This window comes from Schistocerca nitens, chromosome 9 (assembly GCF_023898315.1).
Source record: "Schistocerca nitens isolate TAMUIC-IGC-003100 chromosome 9, iqSchNite1.1, whole genome shotgun sequence".
Lineage (NCBI taxonomy): Eukaryota > Metazoa > Arthropoda > Insecta > Orthoptera > Acrididae > Schistocerca > Schistocerca nitens.
The window spans coordinates 330,967,929-330,991,211 of NC_064622.1; positions in this window are offsets into that span (position 1 = coordinate 330,967,929).

Sequence of the window (23,283 nt, forward strand, 5' to 3'; positions counted from 1 at the left end):
ATGGGCCCCGTATGTAATCAACGACTATGCCTGCACTCACTTTGATAATCTGTGTTGATGGCTCTTCACAACCGAAGCGTGGAGTTTCTAATCAGTCCAGACATGACTATTGCGACTATTTGTTATTGTTCTCTGGTGAAATAGGCTTCATCCGTGAAAAGTATATATGCAGGAAAGTGAAGATCGACTGTAAGGCCCTGCGAGAACAATTGGCTAAGTACGACCCGAGGTCCGAAGTCAGCAGGAGCCAAAGCATGCACTTTCTGTGGATCGTATGGATGTAGCCGCATTTCTCGTAATAATAGCTACACGGTACTCAGCGAAACATTCATTTCACGTACAATTGACTGAGTGCGACTGTAGGTGCCTACAATCTGTCCGCTTCCTTGCTGCTTCCATTTGCTTGCCCATACACGAAAATTGTAGCATTTGTAGACTTAGAGAAAGCTTTTGACAACGTTAACTGGAATACTCTCTTTCAAATTCTGAAGGTGGAAGGAGTAAAATACAGGGAGCGAAAGGCTATTTACAATTTGTACAGAAACCAGATGACAGTTATAAGAGTCGAGGGGCATGAAAGGGAAGCAGTGGTTGGGAAAGGAGTGAGACAGGGTTGTAGCCTCTCCCCGATGTTATTCAATCTGTATATTGAGCAAGCAGTAAAGGAAACAAAAGAAAAATTCGGAGTAGGTATTAAAATTCATGGAGATGAAGTAAAAACTTTGAGGTTCGCTGATGACATTGTAATTCTGTCAGAGACAGCAAAGGACTTGGAAGAGCAGTTGAACGGAATGGACAGTGTCTTGAAAGGAGGATATAAGATGAACATCAACAAAAGCAAAACGAGGATAATCGAATGTAGTCAAATTAAATCGGGTGATGCTGAGGGGATTAGATTAGGAAATGAGACACTTAAAGTAGTAAAGGAGTTTTGCAATTTAGGGAGTAAAATAACTGATGATGGTCGAAGTAGGGAGGATATAAAATGTAGACTGGCAATGGCAAGGAAATCGTTTCTGAAGAAGAGAAATTTGTTAACGTCGAGTATAGATTTAAGTGTCAGGAAGTCGTTTCTGAAAGTATTTGTATGGAGTGTAGCCATGTATGGAAGTGAAACATGGACGATAACCAGTTTGGACAAGAAGAGAATAGAAGCTTTCGAAATGTGGTGCTACAGAAGAATGCTGAAGATAAGGTGGGTAGATCACGTAACTAATGAGGAGGTATTGAATAGGATTGGCGAGAAGAGAAGTTTGTGGCACAACTTGACTAGAAGAAGGGATCGGTTGGTAGGACATGTTTTGAGGCATCAAGGGATCACAAATTTAGCATTGGAGGGCAGCGTGGAGGGTAAAAATCGTAGAGGGAGACCAAGAGATCAATACCCTAAGCAGATTCAGAAGGATGTAGGTTGCAGTAGGTACTGGGATATGAAGAAGCTTGCACAGGATGGAGTAGCATGGAGAGCTGCATCAAACCAGTCTCAGGACTGAAGACCACAACAACAACACGAAAATCTGTCCGAAAGTTCCCGGTACGAAACCGTTTGGTTATGGCTGATTTGGGTTACTATTTCAACTTCTAAATACAGACTGTAGTCTGGTACAGTACAGACATTGTACACGAGGATTGCTCATGTCAGTACAGAGTACGTCGTCTACACTGAATTAGTTGAGCTATTATCCAACCTGTTGTGGTCACGTCGCAATCTCTTTATAGGAATACTATGGAGCAGTAGCTCCATCCGCCGGACGCTGATACGAAAGATGTAAATTCCTCACGGGTGTCCAGACAGCAGTCCCACTGTCAAAACCGTCAGGTCTCCAACAAAGCCGGTACCGTGTAGCTATTATTACGAGAAATGAGGCTACATCCATACGATCCACAGAAAGTGCATGCTTTGGCTCCTGCTGACTTCGGACCTCGGGTCGTGCTTAGCCAATTATTCTCACAGGGCCTTACAGTCGACCTTCACTTTCCTGCATATATACTCTTCACGGAAGAAGCCTATTTCACCAGAGAACAATAACAAATAGTCGCAATAGTAATTTCTGGACTGATTAGAAACTCCACGCTTCGGTTGTGAAGAGCCATCAACACAGATTATCAAAGTGAGTGCAGGCATAGTCGTTGATTACATACGGGGCCCATTTTTTTTACTCCCCGCTTAAATGCACTGATGTACTTGCTGTTTATCAGCGACCTATTACCAATGTTGCTGGAATATATTCTACGTGTCTTCCGCTCTCAAACATACTTCTACACAACTGGCCATTAAAATTGCTACACCAAGAAGAAATGCAGATGACAAACGGGTATTCACTGGACAAATATATTATACTAGAACTGACAGGTGATTACATTTTCACGCAATTTGGGTGCAGAGATCCTGAGAAATCAGTACCCAGAACAACCACCTCTGGCCGTAATAACGGCCTTGATACGCCTGGGAATTGAGTCTAACAGAGCTTGGACGGTGTGTACAGGTACAGCTGCCCATGCAGCTTCTACTCGATACCAAAGCTCATCAAGAGTATTGTGACGAGCCAGTTGCTCGGTCACCATTGACCAGACGTTTTCAATTCGTGAGAGATCTCGAGAATGTGCTGGCCAGGGCAGCAGTCGAACATTTTCTGTATCCAGAAAGGCCCGTACAGGACCTGCAACATGCGATCGTCCATTATCCTGCTGAGATGTAGGGTTTCGCAGGGATCGAATGAAGGGTAGAGCCACGGGTCGTAACACATCTGAAATGTAACGTCCACTGTTCAAAGTGCCGTCAATGCGAACAGGAGGTGACCGAGACGTGTAACCAATGACACCCCATACCATCACGCCGGGTGATAACGCCATTATGGCAATGACGAATACACGCTTCCAATGTGCGTTCACCGCAATGTCGCCAAACACGGATGCGACCATCATGATGCTGTAAACAGAACCTGGATTCATCCGAAAAAATGACGTTTCGCCATTCGTGCACCCAGGTTCGTCGTTGAGTACACCATCGCAGGCGCTCCTGTCTCTGATGCAGCGTCAAGGGTAATCGCAGCCATGGTCTCCGAGCTGATAGTCCATGCTGCTGCAAACGTCTTTGGACTGTTCGTGCAGATGGTTGTTGTCGTGAAAACGTCCCCATCTGTTGACTCAGGGATCGAGACGAGGCTGCACGATCCGTTACAGCCATGCGGACAAGATGCCTGTCATCTCGACTGCTATTGATACGAGGTCGTTGGGATCCAGCACAGTCTTCACGGTCTTTCCTCCTGAACCCACCGATTCCACATTCTGCTAACAGTCATTGGATCTCAACCAAGGCGAGCAGCAATGTCGCGATACGATAAACCATAATCCGTTGGGCTACAATCCGACCTTTATCAAAGTCGGAAACGTGATGGTACGCATTTATCCTCCATACATGAGGCATCACAACAACGTTTCACCAGGCAACGCCGGTCAACTGCTGTTTGTGTGTGAGAAATCGGTTGGAAACTTTCCTCATGTCAGCACGTTGTAGGTGTCGCCACCGGCGCCAACCTTGTGTGAATGGTCTGAAAAGCTATTCATTTGCGTAACACAGCATCTTGTTCTTGTCGGTTAAATTTCGCGTCTGTAGCACGTTATCTTCGTGGTGTAGCAATTTTAATGGCCAGTAGTTTATTTTAGCGAGTAGTTAGCCAGTGTACTTGTTCTAAACATAGACGATTCTAAACATTGCCTTTCTGGATGGGAATTCTCGTCCATCACGCAGCATACGGTGATCTAGAGAGCACTTCCTTGTTGTACTTTCACACTGAGCCGTTTCTGAAATTCACCGTTCTGGCTGGGGGTTCGCGTCTCTCATCTCTTGTGTGCAGAGAAGCTACAAGACGATATTGAGATTTAGTAGTTTGTGCAGCGCACTGTGCTGTCAAAGCTGTTGTGTTACAGCAACCCGAATATTCTGAAGGGCTGCAGCTTGGCTGATGACGCAGATTTCCTCGAGATCCGTCACTCTGTTTCGCCACCACGCTGTATTCACCCTGGCATTGCGATTCGCTTCGGCATTGTAGGCCAGTAAAAGTAAATTTCTATGATAACTACTGACGTATTTTTTTCTCTACTTAGGTTTCACATCTATTGTTTGCGAGTAGCTTGTTCAAGAGTTTTTTACTGATGTCAATCATTTCGGGTTTTGTTTCACAGATCACGTATCGAAAAACAGGGCTGCTGGACAGTTTATTGCTAGTATTAGTTTAGGGTGAATTTTGTTTTGTTTTATATGTCCGTTGGACAATTATGTCATTATTCCATTTTGATTTAAATTGGTTCTGACTTAAAATAAATTTGTATAGTGCAGAATTGCCTTTACTCTTTTAACAGTGATTCGTTTCCCTTGATTACTGATTTTTTACTGTTTTGTGTTTTTTTATTAATAATGTCCAGATGCAGTGGCTGATTTGAGTGAGCTTGGTAATTCTCTGAATATTCTACAAAATCACTGAACAATCCATGGGATATGCTCTAGCTGAGTGACATTCATTGTAGTGTGATTATTTGCCGTTGTCAGTTAGGTATAACTCCAGGAGGTATTAATAAGTGACAGGGCTACTCTTCATAAGCATTAGTTAAATACTCGTACGTTGTGTAATTTTACACACTTGTAAGTACCCTTGGTTTGTCTACCTCCATACTCCAAGAGTTAAAAGATGTACAACATACACTCATTTAACTCTCAAACCAGGAGAGGTGTTAGAAGCCCAACGCACTATAGTGAATTGTGAAATTTAATGGAAATAAAAATAAACTGCTTATGTCCCAGTGAAAAGTATTAAGACTTCTTAACAGACATAAAAGAAATCTTGTTGTGTCTATTTTAAGAACCTTTCTCCGCTCAAGATTGTAAGACAGTTTTGCTCAATCTATAATAGATCATGCTGAGGGATCACTGCAATAAGATAAGAAAGATTAATGCATGAACAGAGTCATATAGATAGACATTTTTCCCTCCCTCAGTACGCGAATGGATTCAACCAGTAAATTCATAATACTGTTGTTGTGCGTCGTCAGCCACCCACTGCACTGTGGGTTGAGGAAAATGCACAGGTATACATAGAAGTACGTGATGCATCAGTACAAGTATATCGAGGAAACCAGATCTACTTTCAGGCAACAAACCTTAATATACACACAACAACAAAAAGTTCCGAGAGTTCCGGAACCTGTACAGAAAATTGGAATAGAAATCAACATAAACATCATTTCCGCCCTTTTATTGCTCATGAAAACCACACAGTGTATGTTGTACCACAATACACCGAGATCTTCAGAGGTGGTGGTCCAGATTGCTGTACACACCGGTACCTCTAATACACAGTAGCACGTCCTCTTGCATTGATGCATGCCTTTATTCGTCGCGACGTACCATCCACAAGTTCTTCAAGGCACTGTTGGTCCAGATTGTCCCACTCTTCAACGGCGATTCGGCGTAGATCCTCAGAGCGATTAGATGGTCACGTCGGCCGTAAACAGCCCTTTTCAACCTATGCCAGGCATGTTCGATAGGGTTCATGTCTGGAGAACATGCTGGCCGCTTTAGTCGAGCGATATCGTTATCCTGAAGGAAGTCATTCACAAGATGTGCACAATGGTGCCGTGAAATGTCGTCCATGAAGCCGAATGCCTCGCCAATATGCTGCCGATATGGTTGCACTACCTGTCGGAGGATGGCATTCACGTATCGTACAGCCGTTACGGTACTTCCATGACCACCAGCTGTGTACGTCGGCCCCACGTAATGCCACCCCAAAACAGCAGGGATCCTCCACCCAGCTGCACTCGCTGGACATTGTGTCTAAGGCGTTCAGTCTGACCGTGTTTTCTCCAAACACGTCTCCGACGATTGTCTGGTTGAACGCATATTCGACACTCGTCGGTGAAGAGAACGTGATGCCAATCCTGAGCGGTCCATTCGGCATGTGTACCGCGCTGCACGGTGTCGTGGTTGCGAATATGGACCTCGCCATGGACTTCGGGAGTGAAGTTGCACATCATGCAGCCCATTGCGCACAGTTACTGTCGTAACACGACGTCCTGTGGCTCCACGAACAGCATTATTCGACACGTTGGCGTTGCTGTCAGGGTCCCTCTAGGCCATTATCCGTAGGTTGCGGTCATCGACAGTTCCTGTCTCTCTGTATCTCCTCCATGTCCGAAAAACATCGTTTTGGTTCACTCCGAGACGCCTGGACACTTCCCTTGCTGAGTGCCCTTCCTGGCAGAAAGTAACACTGCGAACGCGAACGAACCGCGGTATTGACCGTCTAGGAATGGTTCAACTACAGACAACACGAGCCGGTTACCTTCTTCCTGGTGGAATGACTGGAACTGATCGGATCTCGGACCCCTTCCGTCTAATAGGCGTTGTTCATGCATGGATGTTTATATCTTTGTGCGGATTTAGTGACATCTCTGCGCAGTCAAAAGGACTGTGTCTGTGATATAATATCCACAGTCAACGTCTGTCTTCAGGAGTTTTGGGAACTGGGGTGATGCAAAACATTTTTGATGTGTGTATTTGTAACTTACTATTTCAACACACACGTCAGCCGACCGCGGTGGCCACGCGGTTCTAGGCGCTGCAGTCCGGAACCGCGCGACTGCTACTGTCGCAGGTTCGAATCCTGCCTCGGGCGTGGATGTGTGTGATGTCCTTAGGTTACTTAGGTTTAAGTAGTTCTAAGTTCTAGGTGACTGATGACCTCAGATGTTAAGTCCCATAGTGCTCAGAGCCATTTCAACCTTTTTTTGAACAGACATGTCACGCTCGATGTTCTCAGTTACCTTTCGACATTCATTCTGACGTCAGAGTTGAAAGATCGAAGCCATGTTGTATTCGCTACCATATTACTAGCCGTAAGTCGGTCCCGCGTGCGTAACATAGGCTCGCCAATCAGTGACGCTATTGACGACTCTGTGTTAAGCAAAAGATTTTGTGCGTCTTCGTAAGAAAATGACCAGTGGGCTGCTGTCCGGTGAATGAAATGAACATTCCACGTGCCTGCTACAGATTATCACATGTATTTAAAGAGGCGTTACAACAAAACATAATTTTTTAGGCCGTCTACTTACCACAAATGTGATGTTTTCCTAGTCCATCGAACACGCTTCCCTTGCAGGCTATCACTGCTAGTATTCACATAGTTCGTAATTTTTCACTTTACTGCGCGTTAAGCTAAGGTCTATGGCATGTTTCCGTGCCTGATGTTTTATGGGCATTAAGTCGCCGTCTGTAGTATCTTTATGTAACTGCCGTTTCGTTTTATGAACATTAGGCTGCGGTATATGGCATATTTCTGTGCCTGATGTTTTGTGGGCGTTTGACGGCGATCTACGGAATGCTTCTGTGCCTAATATTTGTCTCCTAACGCTGGATACATATTGAGAAGCTATAAGCACTTAGCCGGCCGCGGTGGTCTCGCGGTTCTAGGCGCGCAGTCCGGAACCGTGCGACTGCTACGGTCGCAGGTTCGAATCCTGCCTCGCGCATGGATGTGTGTGATGTCCTTAGGTTAGTTATGTTTAAGTAGTTCTAAGTTCTAGGGGACTAATGACCACAGCAGTTGAGTCCCATAGTGCTCAGAGCCATTTGAACCATATAAGCACTTAGTTTCTTTTCTAAATCAAACAAGCCCTAGTTCTCAGAAAAACAAACAGCAACAACTGTAGCGCAGTTCATACCGTGTAACACACGACGGAAATACTCCATGATCTGTGACAGCGGTCAGAAGATTTCACTGCACCAGCCGTGCGCGGTTCCATGTAAACACTTCAGCTTGCTCAGCTTTTTTGTCTCAAAAGCAACTAACGATGTTTTTTATGTTCTCTGATGGTATTTCTCTCATTAGAAGAAGAAACGTTAATCTCAGAAATATACTTTAGACCACGGCCTAATGACATGCAATAAAAAAACCACCAAGCATACTCACCATCGCTGTATTCTTTTTCTGTCACTCTTCACAGACAAGAATATGAATATGAACACACAGACACACATACACACACTGATAAGCTAAACATTATGACTAGTGCCCACAGTGAAGTTGGTTGTCACCTGGTGACGTTGCGGGAACTTGATGCGGCAACAAAAGTATGCAAGCGGAGCAGACACGCACGTGGAACCACCCTAGCGAAGATATGAACTACAAATGGGGAAACCAATTGGGATAAGCGACTTTGACTAAGCGCAAATTATTATTACGCATAGCTCATTAACGAGTATCACGAAAACGGTGAAGCTCGTCGTGATACTGTTGTGACCATCTGCGGGAAAAGGCAGGAGGACCGTGAAACTACCACTAAGCGATAAATGAAACTTCCTGGCAGATTAAAACTGTGTGCCCGACAGAGACTCGAACTCGGGACCTTTGCCTTTCGCGGGCAAGTGCTCTACCAACTGAGCTACCGAAGCACGACTCACGCCCGGTACTCACAGCTTTACTTCTGCCAGTACCTCGCCTCCCACCTTCCAAACTTTACAGAAGCTCTCCTGCGAACCCTGCAGAACTAGCACTCCTGAAAGAAAGGATATTGCGGAGACATGGGGGATGTTTCCAGAATGAGATTTTCACTCTGCAGCGGAGTGTGCGCTGATATGAGACTTCCTGGCAGATTAAAACTGTGTGCCCGACGGAGACTCGAACTCGGGACCTTTGCCTTTCGCGGGCAAGTGCTCTACCAACTGGGCTACCGAAGCACGACTCACGCCCGGTACTCACAGCTTTACTTCTGCCAGTACCTCGCCTCCTACCTTCCAAACTTTACAGAAGCTCTCCTGCGAACCCTGCAGAACTAGCACTCCTGAAAGAAAGGATATTGCGGAGACATGGGGGATGTTTCCAGAATGAGATTTTCACTCTGCAGCGGAGTGTGCGCTGATATGAAACTTCCTGGCAGATTAAAACTGTGTGCCCGACGGAGACTCGAACTCGGGACCTTTGCCTTTCGCGGGCAAGTGCTCTACCAACTGGGCTACCGAAGCACGACTCACGCCCGGTACTCACAGCTTTACTTCTGCCAGTAACTCGCCTCCTACCTTCCAAACTTTACAGAAGCTCTCCTGCGAATCCTGCAGAGCCAGCACTCCTGAAAGAAAGGATATTGCGGAGACATGGCTTAGCCACAGTTGGTAGAGCACTTGCCCGCGAAAGGCAAAGGTCCCGAGTTCGAGTCTCGGTCGGGCACACAGTTTTAATCTGCCAGGAAGTTTCATATCAGCGCACACTCCGCTGCAGAGTGAAAATCTCATTCTGGAAGCGATAAATGGTTCGACGCCCAAGACTCTTCCCCGAAAATGAGGTTCGAAGGCTTGTCCGCTTGGTAAATTGGGATATTTGGTGATCTGAGTCATCTCTGCTGAATAAGCTCAATTCTGGTACACGTAAAAGTGTTTCGGAGCACACCGTTCACCAGACATTGTTGAACAGGGAGCACCGTAGAGACCACCCCCACTTGTTGACACGTTGACACAACCATACCGTCAGTTGTAGTGAGTAGGGGACCATCGTGATTTGACCGTCGGTCAATGGAAACGTGTCGGCTCTTCGGGTGAATCAGATTTTTGCTACACTAGGTCGTTGATCGTCTCCACAAACCCCGTAATTGTGGTGAACGGCAGCTCGAAACGTGCAGCGCGTCACGGACGCAGGGTGGTGCGAGCAGTATCATGCTATGGGAGACATTCTCCTGCGCTTACATGGGACCTGAGGTAGTAGTCGAAGACACGCTGATAGTTGAGGACAACCTGCATCCCTTTATGTTTGATGTCTTCCCCAACGGCGATGCCGTATTTCAGCAGTGTAATTGTCCGTGTCTCAGAGGCGAAACCGTGCTACAGTGGTCTGAGGGGCATTATAGTGAACTTAAGATGATGTCTCGGCGACCAAATTCGCCTGCAGTGAATCCTACAGAACCCATCTGGGTCGCTATCGGGCGTCGTTACTGCATACACAAATCAGCGGTCCGTTATATACGCGAATTACATGATCTGTGTGTAGATATCTAACGCCACCTACCTCCACAAACCAACCAACAAACTATCGGATCCCTGATACAACATGCTTCATGAGGGAATAAATGTACCGTGAACTTAAACAGATGTCTACAAGATGATGATATTCTTACAACATGTTTTCGCACAAAGAAACATACTTTCTTAAAGATGAATTATTCCAGAAAATTATTTCATGTGACGTTATTGAATTAAATAAGGCAAAATACGTCAACTTACTGATTTGCCTCTCCCCAAGATTTGAAGTGATTCTAAGTACAAATGCAGCTGAACTAAGTTGTTTTAGAAGTAATAACATATGTGCTTTTTCCAAATTAAATTCTCGTCAATATCGACATCTAAGAATTATTAAGTTTCCACCATATTTATTATTTTCTCAACATGTGTTACACTTGTCAATGGCGTAATACCCCTAAACATGCAGAACTGAATACGTAGGGTCTATTTCGATCTGAGATCTGACCCCTCGCAGGCAACCAGTCAACGATACTTTTAAGATCTTTGTTTACCGTTACTTCTGTTTCTATATACACGCTTGGACTGATTGGAATACTAGTGTCATTTACAAAAAGAACTAATTTTGCTTGTTGTATATTAGACGCAAGATAGTTTACATATGTGAGGGACAACAGTAGACCTAAGATTGAGTCTTAGGAGACCTCAAACATTGTTTCTGCGCAATCAGATTTATGTTCCTGAACTATTTTGATCGAATTACTAAGTACAAATTTCTGCATTCTTTTGATTAGATATGACATTATCACTGGTTGGCTATACCATCAATTCTGTAAAACTTGAACTTATCCAGGAGGATACAGTGATTCACACAGTCAAATGCCTCAGATAGGTCGCAGAAAATACCACTCGGCGTCATTTTGTTATTTAATGCTTGTAAACTCTGGTGAGTGTAAATGTAAATAACGTTCTCAATAGAGCAATACATCTGAAACCCAATCTGTGATTTGCTGAGGATATTACTACTGATGCGGTGAGAATTATAGAATAAATTTTCAAAAATTTTCGAAAATGATATCTGTAGTGAAGCAGGTCGGTAGTTGTTGACATCTCTTATCACCTTTTTTAAAGAGGAGTTTAACAGCAGCATATTTCAGTCTCTCTATAAAAATGCCTTGTGTTAGTGATGTATTACATATTTTGATAACATTGGACTTGTTATATGGGGACGAGTCTTTAGCACTCCAATGGAGACACTGTAAGTAGCCTGTTCGTATGTTGGCAGCGCTATAGATTGTATTAATATCACTGACAGCGCGCTGCGCCCTCGGTAAGAGACTCTGTGGCTGGACGGACTTGCAGTTAGCTGTTAGCGGTTAGCAGTTAGCGAGCAGACAGAGAAGGTTTTGGACATGTTTTCTTAGTGGAGATCCAGTGTTGGTTGGACACGCATTGTAAAATGAGGATGGATGTAGTTGGTGATGTTTGGGTAGTGGAATTATTGACAATCATGTAATTTTTGGAACTGGATGCCACTGGATGCCACATGAATAAGGTAAAATATTCTAAATACATTGTTTGCTCTTCAACATTTTCTTTTATTTGATGACCATATGCATCCTAGTAGCTAGCGGCTACAGTAGTTAGAATCTTTTTATTTAGATGACTGTAGTTCCTGCTTGGTGTAACTGCTGTAGTTCGAAGATTTTCTGTGAGGTAAGTGACTTATGAAAAAGTATGGGTTATTGTTAGGATTTCTTGCAACTCAGGGCCATTCTTTTGTGTTAATCGTTTGAAGCCATGCTGTCACTGGATAGCAATCAAATTGCGTTGGGCTTGTATTCTGTGGGTAATAAATGAGTAGGTTTGAGATGCCTTTGTTAGGGAAAATTCTGTAGATCAGAATTGAAATCATAACAATAAGTGAAGTACAGTCAGCAGTTTCACCAAGTAAAGAGACAGTAGTTTCACCTGCCCAGTAGTTTCACGTAGACTCATTAGTTTCAACACCATCAAATCAAGAAGAGCTTTCATTTTTGAGACAATGTATGGTTTTCATAATTTCAGAAGTTTTATTATCGTTATTATTATTTACATGTATTATCTTTTTTTACTAAACCTATTGTCTGTGCTGCCTAAGTAATCCTTCAATGTATAGAATGCATTGTTTAGCAGGCCGTTTCTAAGGGCCTTTATGTTCACTCTGCCTTGGTAAAAGAAAGTTGAGTGTAGCTCTTGTTTGTAGTCATGGTCAGAGCTGTTTGGGCAAAAGTTATTGAAGTTATTTTGGTGCGTACGTATGAATTGTAAATATACTCACATTCTACAGTTAGAATACCCATATTTTGAACAGATCTTTAGAATGAGCTCGACTACTATTTTTGGCAATTATTCTTATGGCCATTTTCTGTAGTTTGAAAAATGTGTTTGTATTTTGTACATTTATTAGTTAAACTAAGGTGTATCGTCACTAAACAAGTGAAATAGTGACTCATAACGTAAATCCGTTGTGACTAAGGGTTATAAAGTAATTAGAATACAAAAAATCGCTTCATTACGTACGTTAGACATTTTAGTTAGCCAGTATGATAGTCTCACTCATCTTGTTAACAACAAAAACAGATCAGAAACATTTTTATATACAATATAATGGAAACACTATTACAAAATTAATGGAACAAATGAATGAAAGTGAATACTATGATCATTTGGTCCTTGAACATATAAACAGTTAAAATAACTGCACTGGATTGTTGCTCTCGTCTATTATCAACAGATACGCGAAAACTGCACGCGTAAGGCAACGCTAAATAAGTAGCTGTACTTAGCCCACTAATATCGTGGTACTTTCCACCCTATGTTCGAAACGACTTTGATGAAACTAGATGGCATTATCGATAGGGGATCCGTGATCCCTCAGTAATAAATTTGCTGCCCTTGAAGGTAAGAAAGCGAGCGATTTTAGTAATAGTGGTTAATTTAACAAATATTAACCTTCAACCACAGAATGCAGATTTGCTAGACAAAGATTTCAAACATACGTAATACCCATACATGTCTATTCTACTGTCAAATTAATTATCACACAAACTCAAGTGACATTAAACGTAACTAAAGTCGTGGTAGTTGAACAGATCGCATATCTAGTAGAACGGTGCAGATCGTTGATAGAGAGCTTTTGTAATTATAGCCCAGAAAGGTAACTCTAAGGGTCATACGTATCAGACAGTTTACATCAAAAAACACTTATTTTTTAAGAAATAATATCAAATAATAAATGAGCATCCAACTAACAACTGCCAAACACTCACAAATGCTACCAAATTATTTTCACAGACAGCCTTTATAGGGTGTGAAACAGTAGAAGCCATGAATATTTTAATGCAATGATGCCATTGTTTAACAACATTTCAAAGTTCTTAGTCAGACGAGAACAATTAGGAAGCCCATGTCAACATTCACATAAACGCTTTTTGGAAGAATTCGTGAAAAACGTTAAATGTCAGCCAAATTCTGCTGGAACAGCGCGTTTAAACGAATAAATGTTGTGTTTACATTAAAATGTAACTAAAATAGTGCTGTACCGTCACGTCTCAGCCAGATAACTAGCAAATTATTTGCTTTTTTAACTTTTGATTCGTTTACATATTTTTGCTAACAATTATCCTGTGGGAAGTGAAATGTCATGTTTTTGTTATCCCCTCTTCATGTACTATGTACTGCCTCTAAGAAACGTGTCATTTAAAGAAGCCACAGTTTCTTTAAGGTCTGGGAATACACTAAGAAACAACTGCCTACCATATTGGAAAGCTCTCTAACAACCGGTTATGAAGTGTTACCACTGTCCACCTCATACAATACATATTAACTATTTAAGACCTTTATGTATTTTGCGTGCCCTGACAGTTGATAAGAAATCGAAACATTTGTTTCATGAGGTGTGCGTTTTTTTAAGTTTTTTTAAAACTGTTGTGCTTCTCTCGACGCCTCAGTTGTTAACAAGGCGAATCTCGCAGCGTCACTTTTAATCTCAGGAACCTACGTAAAGCAGCCTAAATTGAATTACGTTAACTGTCTGCTACGAGTGAAATACATGTCTACTATGAAATTTCCACGTGACATTATTAAATTTTCAAGCTAAAGTTTCTAATTTTAATATCAAACGCGCTCTCTCAGCGGACGCAATAAAGGAGCAGCCAATAAAAACTCATGCTCCAGTTACATTTAATTAAGACAGAACGTTAATGTGCACGTAGTAAAATAGTCTTTTCGTTTTCAAAACAGTGTGCAGAAGAGAAACAGACTCTTGAGGAATACATTAGCTATGGAACGTTTTCATCATATGTAATCATAGGCAACAAATCATTGCTTTCAACACATTTCTCCATTATTGCATAAATTATTTATGCGAACTATTACAGACGCAGTACGTAGTGTAACTTCCTTAACCTATATGGACTGAAATACAAATTTTCACTGTACGTATTATTTGAGGACAAAAAGTTTTTATACGCAATGGCCATTTCTGCAGCTCGAATTAGAATGAAAAGTATGATTAGTTATAGCTTATCCGTGTTTTCGATGGTGTGAATTACTGTTAACATTCATTATACGTTTTATCCTCGCCATCTTATTCTGTGCTGCGAGAAATTCTTGTTTTGCTGGTTTTATGTAACAGTTATTAATAATCATTTTCTGATTCCATTGCTCCAACCAGATTTCATTCACAAACTGACAAACTGATCTGTAATCACACATTGGTTGACAGGAGTGAATGAAGCATCTCGACATCATCGGCGGCAATAAAAACGTGTTCAACCGAGCATTTCAATGGAATATTTTTTAATGTAGACACTCTTAATATAATCCAATTTTATTTGAAAACTAATATCTTTTAAATTAATTTTTTTTAAATTTTTGTTTGTGCTTGCGTTCAGATATATGGTTATGAAAGTTTAATTCTGCCTTAAGGCAATACGAATTCTTCTTATTTAGAAACCAAATATTTTTCTGAGAAGTTTTACCGTCGTCAGCAGACTCATTTATTTCCTTAGCGTCACTTATTGATGTCACTAAGAAAGTAAATGAACCTATTAGCGATGGTAAAACTTCATCAAAACACGCGGCGCTGTCGAAGAAGACATCGTGTTTGCTCGATGCCGGACCAGGCCTCAGTAATTGTTTTTGTTTTAAGAATAATAGTTACGCAATATTAAATTTGGTAATCTGGCGTTACAAAATAAACTAAGCTATTCCTATTTGTTCAAAGACGAGTAACGCCCCTCCTCCCTTATCCCGTGTTCTTTAAAGAATCGGACAGGTATAAAACACAAGTTTCACACAGCCCAGTGTTTATGACGTTGTATCTCCTGAAGTATATGTCGCACAACGCTATAATTTAGCAGGAACTCAAGATGCATATCGGTAATTTCTGCAAAATGGGTTGCGAATAGAGTTAGTAATGAAGAAATAATAAATTGAAACGTCTAGTCTCATACTCATGTTTTACTTTGTGAACCACGAAAAAGTTGTAACCCAAAAACTTTTTACCTTTCATTATATAGTCGGGGGTGTCAGCGAGAAAGTTTCGGACAGGTTTGAAATTATGTATAAGTTGGTTGGGTGTCGCGAAATGCTCTCATACTCAAATACTGACCGAATATACTCTGTGTAAATTGCGTGCCGTGAGTTATTATGACTCTAAATATATGTTCAGTTTCTAGCTTTAATACTTGACTTATTGTATTAAAACTTTAACTTAAGATTAGACCTCTTCATGAGAATATTATGAAAGAATTTTCAAATCTTAAATTCGGTTAATAATTACCTGAAATACCTAAAATCAATTTTTAGTGCCCCTGGGAACTATGTATTAGATTGGTAACCTGCTGCTAGAAAGACCGTTATAGCCGCTTAGTGATGTAGATGACACAATCAACACTACTGTTCTTTGGATTTTGAATATATGTTAGTAAGTCTGACAAATATGTCCGCCTCTACACATATTTTAACAGAATAGAACATTATTAAACAAATGAAAAAATTAATAATGATAATAATAATAACATTTACTATGCCAATCTGGATAATTATCACTTTGTTCCAATATCGGTGATTCAGAAATGTGTAACGCAAGGCGTACTTTCTGCACTATTTCTGATCATTCCTACAGCGATTATTCCTTTGCAGAATATAGAGTTTCAATTGGACATCATCCTAACAAACGCGTCCTACCCAAGCCGCTGAAATAACAACAGCATGTCAACATCTACACATATACCCGCTGGTAGACTTAGTACGGCGTGTGAGGGAGGGTACTTCAGCTGTCATTATCATTTTCTCCATTCCCTATTCCGTTTGTGATGTTGGCAGGTACATAATACTGTCGCTATATCTACGTGGAGCTCTAATTTCTCTGATTGCCTCGTAAAGGGCATATATCGGAGGAAATAATGTACTGCCCGAAACTTGATAGAACGCACGCTCTCGGATTTTTATCAGTAAACCTCTACATTATACTCCGAAAGCCATCTAATGGTGTGTGGCGGAGGGTACTTTTTGTACCACTAACTAAGCCCTCCAATCCTGTTCTACTCGCGAATAGCGCATGAGAAGAATGATTGTCGGTAAGCCTCTGTATTGGCTCTAATTTCTTGAATTTTCTCCTCTTGGCCATTACGCGAGATGTATGTATGGGGAAGTTAACATGTTGACTGACTCTTCCGGGAAAATGCTCTCTCGAAATTTCAATAGTAGATATCTCTGTGAAGCACAAGGGTTCTCTTGTAACGTCTGCCAATGGAGTTCGTTGAGCCTCTCCGTGTCAACTAAACGATCCTGTGACGAAACGTGCTGCTCTTCTTTGGATCTTCTCTATCTCTTCTATCAGTTCTATCTGGTAGGGATCCCAGACAGAAGAACAATACTCAAGAATGGGTCGAATAAGCGCATTATAAGCCACTTCCTTCGTAGATCAGTTACATTTCCCTAAGATTCTGCCCATGAATCAGAGTCTGTCGTCTGCTTTTCCCACTATTTGTTTTATATGGTCATTCCACTTAAGGTCCCTCCGGAATGGTTCAAATGGTTCAAATGGCTCTGAGCACTATGGGACTCAACTGCTGTGGTCATAAGTCCCCTAGAACTTAGAACTACTTAAACCTAACTAACCTAAGGACATCACACACATCCATGCCCGAGGCAGGATTCGAACCTGCGACCGTTGCGGTCGTGCGGTTCCAGACTGTAGCGCCTTTAACCGCTCGGCTACTCCGGCCGGCTCCTCCGGAATGGATAAACTATGTATGTATATAATTTAAAATATTAATATAAAACGAAAGGTGGATTGTAAAAATGAAACACTTCCTGAGTGATAAAAAAAAGGGAAGAAGCAGTGAAGTTCCTTTTTTAGCATGTTTGGTACTATCGGTTTGAAAGAACATCTTTGCATCGCATAGAGAGAAACTGAATAACAGGAAAACTATTGTGGATACCATGGTGGTGAAGAATAATGAGAAACCCCGCGCGGAGTGGCCGCGCGGTTTGAGGTGCCTTGTCACGGATTGCGTGGCCCCTCCCGACGGAGGTTGAACTCCTCTCTCGGGCATGTGTGTGTGAGCATGTGTGTGTGTGTGTGTGTGTGTGTGTGTGTGTGTGTGTGTGTGTGTGTGTTGTTCTTAGCATAAGTTGGTTTAAGTACTGTGTAAGCCTAGGGACCGATGACCTCAGCACTTTGGTCCCTTAGGAATTCACACACAGTAATGAGAAACAAATACAATAAGGTAAACTCCATAGTCAGCAGTTCTTCTATTTTAAAACGTCATGATTATCATATTATTGTAATAGTTATATTGTCAGTCATTACTTCATATTCGACCGACAGTAACGACTTAGCATTGCACAGTTTGCTACTGTGTAACTCAGTTGCTTATTTTCCTTCACATATAGCGTTTTAAATAGTGCTGGTCCTTTCAGTCTTACATTTGCTTTAGTGTGAAGTAAAATTTAAAAAGAGAAGTCTCAAGCGTTGCTTGCGAGCTAGGACAATGGTTTAATATTTGTATTTTTAAATTTATATTCAATTTTTAATGAGGGGTACACCGTGGGGCAGGGAATTAATATAATGCAGTCATGTGCTTACTTAGGATCCCAATAATATACACTCCTGGAAATGGAAAAAAGAACACATTGACACCGGTGTGTCAGACCCACCATACTTGCTCCGGTTACTGCGAGAGGGCTGTACAAGCAATGATCACACGCACGGCACAGCGGACACACCAGGAACCGCGGTGTTGGCCGTCGAATGGCGCTAGCTGCGCAGCATTTGTGCACCGCCGCCGTCAGTGTCAGCCAGTTTGCCGTGGCATACGGAGCTCCATCGCAGTCTTTAACACTGGTAGCATGCCGCGGCAGCGTGGACGTGAACCGTATGTGCAGTTGACGGACTTTGAGCGAGGGCGTATAGTGGGCATGCGGGAGGCCGGGTGGACGTACCGCCGAATTGCTCAACACGTGGGGCGTGAGGTCTCCACAGTACATCGATGTTGTCGCCAGTGGTCGGCGGAAGGTGCACGTGCCCGTCGACCTGGGACCGGACCGCAGCGACGCACGGATGCACGCCAAGACCGTAGGATCCTACGCAGTGCCGTAGGGGAGCGCACCGCCACTTCCCAGCAAATTAGGGACACTGTTGCTCCTGGGGTATCGGCGAGGACCATTCGCAACCGTCTCCATGAAGCTGGGCTACGGTCCCGCACACCGTTAGGCCGTCTTCCGCTCACGCCCCAACATCGTGCAGCCCGCCTCCAGTGGTGTCGCGACAGGCGTGAATGGAGGGACGAATGGAGACGTGTCGTCTTCAGCGATGAGAGTCGCTTCTGCCTTGGTGCCAATGATGGTCGTATGCGTGTTTGGCGCCGTGCAGGTGAGCGCCACAATCAGGACTGCATACGACCGAGGCACACAGGGCCAACACCCGGCATCATGGTGTGGGGAGCGATCTCCTACACTGGCCGTACACCACTGGTGATCGTCGAGGGGACACTGAATAGTGCACGGTACATCCAAACCGTCATCGAACCCATCGTTCTACCATTCCTAGACCGGCAAGGGAACTTGCTGTTCCAACAGGACAATGCACATCCGCATGTATCCCGTGCCACCCAACGTGCTCTAGAAGGTGTAAGTCAACTACCCTGGCCAGCAAGATCTCCGAATCTGTCCCCCATTGAGCATGTTTGGGACTGGATGAAGCGTCGTCTCACGTGGTCTGCACGTCCAGCACGAACGCTGGTCCCACTGAGGCGCCAGGTGGAAATGGCATGGCAAGCCGTTCCACAGGACTACATCCAGCATCTCTACGATCGTCTCCATGGGAGAATAGCAGCCTGCATTGCTGCGAAAGGTGGATATACACTGTACTAGTGCCGACATTGTGCATGCTCTGTTGCCTGTGTCTATGTGCCTGTCGTTCTGTCAGTGTGATCATGTGATGTATCTGACCCCAGGAATGTGTCAATAAAGTTTCCCCTTCCTGGGACAATGAATTCACGGTGTTCTTATTTCAATTTCCAGGAGTGTATTTTGTGCTGCTAAAAATACGCTGCCTGATAAGACAAGTGAAACGCTCTGAAGGAGCGGAGGAAGCGAAACGAAACTTGATGCGCTGAGAGTATATGTTATGTTATTTTAGTGATTTCAAAACCAGGTCAAATTTAGAAAAAAACTTTGCGTTATGAGCCCACGTATCTGTATGACGTTGCAGCCTCTCTGACCTACATGGATCCACTGAATCTGTTGGGCAGGGTGTCAAAAAGCTTTTGTATCATCTTCCGAGACTCAGTTCTTGGATCCTGGTACCAGGATGAAGTCAAAGTCCAGCCAACCCCAAACACGTTCTATCAGGAACGGATTTGGGGATTTGCTGGTCTCTGTAGTACCTCTAAATCATGCGGACATTTCATAGGGGTATCTGCCATGTGTGGAGGAGGATTCTCTCTCTTTCCAAGGATTTATCCCGAGTTGCAGGGCCTGCTGTTATGGTTAACCGGATTTTGCATGTTAATTTTAAGGGATGGCCGTATGCCCTTCCTGCCACCACCCCGCACCTCTGTGGGATAGAATGTGGGTACCCCAACTGTCTGCATCGAGTGTAATCCATGGAATAGTGCGAACGTGTTTCAGATGTCTGCGAGTCGTGTAACTGAGTCAGCTGCAGGGCATGAAAGCAGATGCGCGCGGCTCGGGCCTATGACTACATCGAGCGAGCGAGGAAGCGCAGTGGCTAGCACACTGGACTCTCATTCGGAAGGACGGCGGTTCAATTCCGCCTCCGGCCATCCTGATTTAGGTTTTCCGTGATTTCCCTAAATCGCTCCACGCAAATGCCGGGATGTTCCCTTTGAAAGGGCACGGCCGACTTCCTTCACCGTCCTTCCCTAATCCGATGAGACCGATGACCTCGCTGTTTGGTCTCTTCTCCCAAACAACCCATTTACCACCATCACCCACCAACCTGACTACATCGAGCTATTCTTTTTAAAAAGAGCCGTGTATGGCCCAAGTACCTACCGTACGAGTAATCGCAGGTAAAGCCGCAGTTGGTTTGTCGTGTGTGTTGCTGTTTATAAGAGAAACTACTCGGCAGTAACCACTAGGTACCTTCTCAAACAAATACTGCTCAGCCGGGCTTTGTGACCGAGAGGTTCTAGGCACTTCAGTCTGCAACCACGCGACCGCTACGGTCGCAGATTCGAATCCTGCTTCGGGCCTGGATGTGTGTGATGTCCTTAGGTTTAAGTAGCTCTAAGTTCTAGGGGACTGATGACCACAGATGTTAAGTCCCATAGTGCTCAGAGCCATTTGAACCATTTGACCCAGTTTGTTTCCCGTTACTAACAAAATGATTTTTAAAAGCGAAATTTTACGTGCCCACTCGATAGAGCGGCCCAAAATTAGTCTGTTGTATTCGTTTTATTGGTATGAACGAAGAAGTACACGATGAATAATCTGTATTACAGCAGCAACTGAGCAGCGCTGTTACGTAGCGGTAGCACTCAGCGCGGGCCAGATCGGTACTGTTTGTTATGTCTGGTGAATACCAGTACTGAGGCCAAATTTCACAGTCAAAAGAAGTAGCATGTGTGTGTCTTGTGCAGGATGAGATGGGGTGTTGCCGTGGAGCAAAGAGGTACCGCAGGACAGCACCCAGCGACGCTTCGTCTTGTCAGTTGATTCCCATCACCTGGTCAGGTGACTTCACTTGAATGCCACTTTGACGGATTGCCCAGTACGAGCGTAATCTGTCAGCAACGTATCGACGCAGTCTCAAGAAACACATTGCACAATGATGGGTCTCCGCTCCTTTTTGACGGTGGTGAATCCGCATGTTCGCAATTCTCGATTTGTTCCTTTGACTCACGGTCATAAAAATAGGCCCAACACTCGTCCATGGTGACCAGACAGCTCAAGAAGTGATTTGCATTGACCTAACGCAGTTGCAACATTTACACTGCTGCTCGGCTCGGCGGGCTTATTCAGTGGGTGTGAACACTGGTGGAAAGCGAACCGCGACGACCTCTGATATATTCAAAGTGTCGTACAGAGCTGTTACACCACTTGTAAGTGGGCTGCTTCTGTGTTGGCAGCGCTGTATAGCGCTTTCCATTGGATCTGACTGCTCTTTCTTTGTAAGAGACTCTGTGGCTGGTCGGACTCGTTGTTGGAAGTTAATCTCCAGTACTGTTGGGCAGTTGGAAGTTAGTCGCCAGCAGTGATGGAAGTACTGTTGGGCAGTTGGAGGTGAACAGCCAGCAGTGATGGATGTTAGATGTGAGGAATTAGCATTGATGGAGGGTAGGGGTCTGAAGTGTTAGCGTAGGCTAACGGTCTCAACATGTCCCACTTGGAGATTGAATATTATTCACGATTATATACCTTTGTACTGGATGTCAATGACCATTTATATTCGTGTTTGAACTGTGTGTCACATTATTAAGTTAAAAAATACAGTATTTGGTTTGTAACAAAATCTTTCCTTTGCTAACAACATGACTATAAGTAGTTAGTGGCTTTAGTAGTTAGAATCTTTTATTTAGATGGCTGTATTGACGCTCGCTGTATTGCAGTAGTTCAAGTAATGAAGATTTTTGTGAGATAAGTGCTTAATGAAATGTATAGGTTATTGTTAAGATTTCCTTTCAGTCAGGGTCATTCTTTTGAATTAATCATTTGAAGTCAGGTTGTAATTTTTTTTTTTTTTTTTTTTTGAGGAATCAGACTGTGTTGCGCTAGAATATTGTGGGTCAGTGTTGACATGATAAGAAAAAGTAAAGAGTAAGTAGGCTCAGTACGTTCAGTTTACTCAGCTGTTTCAGAATTAAATAACGTAGAAGTTTCATCTTCTCAGTCATTCTGCAATTTACGTACAGACACACACATTTAAATAAAGAAGTTTCACACTGATTTCAAGTTTTTGCACTGTCATCTCGACTGTGGTAAGTTGGTCTTCGAGCACCAGGACATAGTTTCTCTTGTGTTTCCTGATGTTTCACTAAGATATAGTGTCACTTCGTTCTTGGTCGCTGAAACTTATTTGAACACACTAGCAGACTCTGAGCCACCTCATCACTGTGTCTTAAGATGGTGCTTTGTTGCCGCACACTTCCACCAACTCAGCGTGGACTGTCGCAGCATTCTTCTTCTTTCACAGCAGGAAACTAGGTGCGCCATTTAGTTTATGCTCACCTAGTGGCACGTCGATTTCAATTTGTACTACTAGCAGATTCATTTACCCGTGGATCACTTTTTTTAAGGACGCTGGGCGTGTCGTGGTATTATAGATCAAAACAAACAAATAAAAACATAATGCATATACATAGGCAGTAGCTTACTTACGGGACTATTTTGAGAAGAATGGGACATGCGGTCGGCCGGAGCCAAACAGTAGGAGTCATCCTGGCACTTGACTGAAATACGAGAGTAGTTCCGAAAGTAGTGCCTCCTACCTTTTGTGGTGACTTTGGATGTCCGCACCACATGTTGCTGTACTGATAATGCTTGAACCTTCCTCTTTCATTTACAGGTTGGTCCGTTGTCCTGTGGTGGTTGGTTCCAGGAGAGGAGTGTTCCAATTGGAAGTCTGATATGGACGCGCGTAAAAAATAGCGATGTGTGATTGTGTTCCTCCCTGATGAAGAAATTGCACCGATTGAAATCCATCGACGATTGCTAAAGGTGTATGGAGACGATACAATAGACGTGAGCAATGTGAGGCGATG